The sequence below is a fragment of the Tetrao urogallus genome, assembly GCF_951394365.1.
Source record: "Tetrao urogallus genome assembly, chromosome: 4".
NCBI lineage: Eukaryota > Metazoa > Chordata > Aves > Galliformes > Phasianidae > Tetrao > Tetrao urogallus.
Window position 1 is genome coordinate 61,714,470 of NC_136817.1, and position 6,788 is coordinate 61,721,257.

A 6,788-nucleotide genomic window follows, 5' to 3' on the forward strand; every position below is an offset into this window, starting at 1 on the left:
GACTCTTCTAGATACTGTTGATGTAATAAATATTTCTTGCCATTTCTCCTTTAAATCTTTCCAGCTCCTAGTATAATTTATTTAAAGTAGGAAAACCTTCTCTTTCTTACATTCTTCATGTTGTTCTACATCATCAGTCCTCTTCTATGCTGCCAACTATTCTCGTAGCTCATCACTGATTTACTGAGGAATAAATGTCCTGTGCTCAGGATTAAAAATTAGCAGGCATCCACAGTTTCACCAACAGATGAACAAAATGCAAAGGAATATTTTTTTTCCCCCAGACTCTACAATTTTATAAATCAATTCATTTCCTAGAGGCACTTTCATGACACCATATCTCGCCTCAAAATTGTTGTCAGCGTGACGTCCTAAAATTACAAAATGGGAAGAAAAGTTCTACAGTCAATACATAAAGTCCAGTTACCTTGAGGAAAAGGATTCAAAGAGTTCATTTTTTGTGCTATGAGGCTCATATGTGCAGACCAACATTTAGACTTCTAAGTGAGCCTCTTCCTTGTGCACATATAAATATAAGATATATGTATGTATATTTGTCTATCTCTGGAATATCTATCAATTTACTGTATAACTAGGAGTATCACTGCAGATGCTCATGTATTTTAGCCAAATTCAGTGCATTTCAAGTGATACATTAAACAATGCAGTGTTTATAATCTGATGTTTTGGGCGCTATTGCCTGTGGATAAAGAATTTTCAAGGTAATACAATGTCAAATTAGATAATCAGATACTCATAGCCTGGTAGCTAGCTATCAAATGCTGAAGTTCTAATTAAATTCTTTGTGGCTTACAGTATACTTATCAGCCAGTCTAATATGATTTGCTTCAATGTTTTCTTCAATAATTTAGCTCAGTCTTTGTAGATGTATTTTGCACATATCTGGAATGCTAATATTTGCTGTGTCCTAGTAAAACAATTCAGCTAAATACTGGCAGTATTCCTTCAAGAGATTTGTTTTCTAAGGGAAGTAGAGATATTGAACAAATTACATACTTTGAAATGTATGTATTTTGAAATACAGCTAAAAGCAGTAAAACAAGTAGGAAATGTTAGTAAACTTTCTTATTTTCATTTATAATTTAATGAAAAATTTGGAAGAAAATATTAACTGCTAAAATTTGAGAGGACATAAATATTCATGAAACACTGAATAATGAGTAGATCAGGCTAACTGATCATGAGTGACTATAAACATAGTATTAAAACTATTCCTAGGAATGACTTTTTATCAATAGTTCAGAAACTTTAAAATCTCAAGTTCTAAACTATTGGTAAAAATTCCTACAGAAAATTTCTAAGCATTTAGGAATTTAATAAATTGAATTCCTAAGAAAATGATCACTGGACAAACATAGGCCATTCCAAAAGTAATGCCTTCTATTTATTTCCATGGAAATACAGACACAATAAAATATTTGATGGAAAAAATTCTCAGCTGCAAAATACTATTTTTCAACATAGTCATATTAGCTATGCATTTTTTTCCAGCAATAAACAAGAGCCTGCATGCCATGCTTATAAAAAAACTATATAAATATCTGTCGAGATTATGGCTTGTCTTTCATATCACTGCTGAAACATTCCACCAACCCCTTGCTGTGCTCACATCCACTGTTTGGTCTCCATAAGCATTCCGAAAACATCAGTGAACGTCAATGGCTGCCATTTCTCCACATAGAGGAATCCAGTTCCACACTTTTGCTTCATATGCACTTCCTTGTCAGACCACCATTCTGTCAGACCGCCCATTCTGTCTGCTGCCATCTGTCACATAGCAACAACATATAACAGAAAACTGATGGGAAGGTTCAACTTCTACTGCCATGCCACCAACATCTGCTCCTGATATCATGGGCCATAATAAAATAGGAGGCATTACTTTTGGAGCAGCCTTCATATCCCATTGGAAATTGCATCTATGTAGATTATCCAAACTTTCTTTTCTTGGACACATTTTTTGAGTTCCTTAAAACTATTCAATAGATTATAGAGGACCACAAGCAAGCACTGCATTAGATCCAAATACTTATATGAACAGATTTTCTCTACAGCTGTAGCTGTCCCGCAGGTCCCAAATATAAGAGACTGTTAGGCACCAGAGCAGAACAAAAACAGCAGGAAAAAGAGAGCTTGCAGCATGAAATGCAATTAAATAAATTTGTAGTAGAAAGAGAAAGGATTTCATGTAGATGTACAAAAAGTCCCCTACAGTTCCTGAAAAGGGCAAAAAAATAACTCAGTGATATGTATCATTAAATGTTGTGCTTCTATAATCAAAATTGCCCTAGAACTCTAAGTGGCTTTCCTGCAAGCAACACTAGAATATCCATTTCTACTTTTGGTATGGACTGTATCTCCAAGCCTCCATGAAAGAGGTTTCCTCTGGCAGAATGAATTGAATAAAAATATTTTGACTGTGAGATTGCTGCACTATAATTCTTATAATTCTTTCTTCTAGGCAACAGCAAAAGTTAAAAGCCTTTATTTTTAACAGAACAACAACTGAAAAGTCTAAGTCTTCGGCTGGAGTATGTTGATGTAGCCACATGAAATCAATTCGGCTAAGCCTACTTAAATGCGAATAAGATCTGTCTCTAAACCTAGACATCCAAGGACTTCAGATGATGCACACAGATTCAGCAAACTCCTATTGCAATGCTAATTGCCCATGGGAAGTGGGAAAGGGTAGGAGAGAAACACTTCTCTCACTTCTGCTCACATCCCCACAGACCAGGGCAGCAGCACACACCTCAAAGCAGGCGGCCCCCATATTTGAACTGCAGACATGCAGCATTAATTCAGAAAACTTGGAAATTTGGTGATTTCTGCCTGTCTTCTTGGATCCTGAAGTGTTAAGGGACTCAATCCTTTAACAAGCATGCCCGAGTTTTAGACCCTTCTTGGACTATGGAAAAGAGCTTCATTTTCTGTGGACGCCGTGGTAGGGTCCTCCAAGCTCTTCAAAACCTACAAGCCTACAAGCCTTGTGCAAAGAAAGGCAGGGCTGGCAACTTCCCAACAGGGCCAGAGGGACCAGATAGTGATAGTGATAGAAAATGAATTGGACTTCAGAGTACTGTGAGGAGGCTTAGGGAGTGTGGAAATGCAGAAATCATTGGGCCATCAAATTACTGAGTGTTGGGCATTCTCATAGCAAAGGTTGGTGTCAGTACAATGATGAGGATTTAGCACCTGTGTGTGATACCAGGCCTCGTTAACTCTTCCTCCTATGAGGGGAGAAACTTGTTTTACAACAGGAAACCATTTTTATTATCGCTTCTCTGGTGGAGGAGTGGCAGAAAACAAGTATTTCTCAAAATTGTTTTCATTATTTTTCTTTGAGGAAAACATTTCCTCTGTAATTTCTTCACATTTATCCCCTGCCAGCTTAATTTGGGGTGGCTACTGTGGTGGCTGCACCAGGGGCAGATGTAAAACTTTGCAAGGCAGAACAAAATGATAATCATTGCTTCAAGAGAAGAACTGCATTCAGTGACCCGAATGAATACTTCTTCACTGCCACACAACACAAAGACACAACACATTATTCAGAGATTTTCTTAAGAAAATAAAATAATTCCATGTGATAGTGTTTTCTTGTTTCATGGTGTTTAGTTGTTTATCACAGTGAATTCTCAGTAGCTTAGAGCATTTATGTTCATGCTGAGCCTGTACCTCAAATAAAGGGATTAGAAGCCCTCCAGTATGTGAAGGCTTTGCATCAACAGGACAAACACAAAGGATGAAGAAGCAGAATCATAAGGCAGAGCATAAACTTTTTGCTTCCTCCAGAATGTGAGTGCTCACCAACCCACACCAAGGGTGTGCTCCTCACAACACTGAAAGCTGCTGCACAGCACAAACAACAGGAGGCATGGCCCCACAGCATTTCTTCAGCATTAGGTAAACACATCTACTTGCCAAATGTGCAAAAATATAAGGCAAGTCCAGTACTCCTTTCAGTACCATCTTCAAAGTCAATGCTTCATTAGGATTGACTTATGAGTATTCATTTTGCTTAGCATTTCTGCAAGCAGCAAGCTCAGTGAATGTTAATTTTAAACGCATTTCGGGTCTGGAATATAAACTTAGGTGGCTCACTGTTTAATAAGGGATGAAAACACTCAGTGGTCCTCTTAGAATAAGGATTGGCATGTTTTTCTCCATCCCAAGGCTAATTTTTATAAAACCTGTAGAAACTCAATTCCTTGAGATCTCTTGTCCTCTACAGTTAGTAATGACCAGCAAATTAAAAATCTATTAGCAGGCCCCAGAGGCAGATGGATGTCGTTCACCAATGTGACATCACTGAAGCTTCATTTCCTCGTGGCTTTGACAAAATTGCATCCTGAAGCCAAGGCACTGCACAGAGCTTGTTGCTGTACAAAAACCGTGCTAAACACCATGCATTATGGCAGTTTCCATGTTAACTCTCTGGAGGAGTGGTGAGGGTTTCAGGACAACAGGCCCAAGGTCACTAAAAAGAAAACCATGTCCAATTCATGCTGAAAATCAAGTCAGCATCTTCCTCTGTGGAAACGCGAAGCAAACAGACAAGAATCCAAGGGTGGGTCAAAGGCCTGCATAGTATCTGCTTGTCTCTGCCCCTACTGATATGAGTGTCAGACTATCCTTGGGCATTTTGGTCTACTCTGAGACCATTTAGCTAGAGACAAAGAGAAAGAAGCTCATCTATCTACAGAAATGCATTAGCAGTGCTTGATCTTCCAGGCTTAGCTTTAGGTAACATATCAGAGACCTTGCTAATGTTTGTTTGAATTACAGGCTCCTGTAAAGTCTCCAGTTATTTTTAGTGATCTGTGGATATTGTTCTGCAACTAATAACATAACTCACACTGAGACAACTTCTTTCTTGAAGCAATAGAAAACATTAGTTCAAAGTTTACTTCCTGTTCTTCTTCCATCGTGCCATTCTTCTCTAAGATTTGTCATGTAATGGACCTCCCCTCAACATATATCTATCGACTGTATAGATAGTATCTACATGTAGTTCATACTACAAAACATATGCACTGGACTAAAGCTATTGATTATTAGGAATAGAGACCTCAATTTGGCATCACATTTCAGTCCAGCTTTTTTGGTGATTTTGCAGAAATCATGAAAGAAAAAAATAACCTACATAGGAACAAAATGATACAAATCTACTTTGAAATGAGTTCTCCAATTCCAGTTCAGGTTGCTTTCTAGATGAAATTGCTATGTTTGTGTTTGTAATTTTGAATTGTGCAAGTCCAAATAAGCACACCAGCTAGAGAGTACCCACATTTGATTTGTGTGCATTATGAAACACTACACATTTTGACCTACAGTGGAAGATGATATACGCTGGCCATACCTTGTGTTTGAAAAGTTAAAGAACTCACACACAAAAAATTGTATCTCAAAACTAAATTTTGCAAAATATGAAATCTGTTAAACTGCAAACAGTTAAATTCAAATTTAGAGTTAAGAGTGAAAATTATCAAAGCAATAGTTACAATACAGGCGCATTTTAGTTCCAAAGTAGTACTGACAAGGAACATTCCCTGTAGGTGGAAACTGTGGAGAAATTATAAATCCTCATTCAAGGGATAGGAAGCCCTAAAATCTAAATACTGAAATCACTAAACATAAAATTATGTCAAACAGGTTTATGTTGCTGGGAAGCAGATAAATATGTCATCGTTACACTTTTCAATACTGAAAATGAAAAAAATAGGAAAAGTTATAGAAGGCCAAACGCTTCTGGAAACATTACTTGATTCCAATCTTACATCCTAATATAAAGTGGCTTGCCATCCTTCTCATAGTTACACTGGTTTATCAGGTGAAATTCCATTTGTGGTGGTAAAGTTTTGCAATATAAATTAGTTTAATTACAAAAAATACCAATATTAGGATGGTATATATAATTAAAAGAATGTAGATGGATAAAATCAGCTGGAAGCAAGTTGGAAAGTGATGTTCTTCCTAGAGCTCAGGAGCAGAGGGTTAATGGAATAGGTCAGGATGGCATCCTATTCATAGCCAGTTGTCTGGCAATTTCCCATCACAAGACTCAGCTTTCAGTTGCCATCACTAATTATTTAAGCTAAATGTTCCCCCCATATGAGTGTCCCTGAGGGGTGGATTAAAAGAGCAGGCAGAGAAAGAGGGGAGCAGTGTGAGTCCATATCACAAGGCATGAAGAAGGAGGGAGTCATCTTGTCCCAGCAGGCTCTGGTTCAGCCTGGGCAGGGCCAGGAGAAGCAGTGTGGTGGCCTAGGGCATTGCCCACCTTCAGAAAGGGCACATTTTTGTGAAGTTCTTACTGTTAAGCAGTTTGTGCCAGCCTAGTACTTGACCTGGGGCAGTAATCATGAGTTTGGTGAGGGAGGGTATTGGAAGACAGCACAGATCATTTTACTTTTGTTTTCAGCAGTTTTTCTGCTGGCTCTGTTGCCATTAATCACTTAGATTTGATTCCACCTCCTATCAACTTAAAACTTCAAAATACGCCTAAACCTCCCTAGAAAGGCCTGAAAAAGGATACGCTCACACAACAAAAATGTCTTAACATTGCTGGTGGCTCAGTGAGAAAAATGTAATGAAAGCCACTGACATGTTGAACCATCCATATTACTGCAGAACATGCACACACACACCTGGAATTAAACTGCACTGAAAAAATTAGGAAGTTCCTAAGCAACCTTAATTTCCTCCTTAAGCATTGCTTTGATTTGTTGTCTTTCTCCGTGGGACCATAGGACTTAATCTTTTTG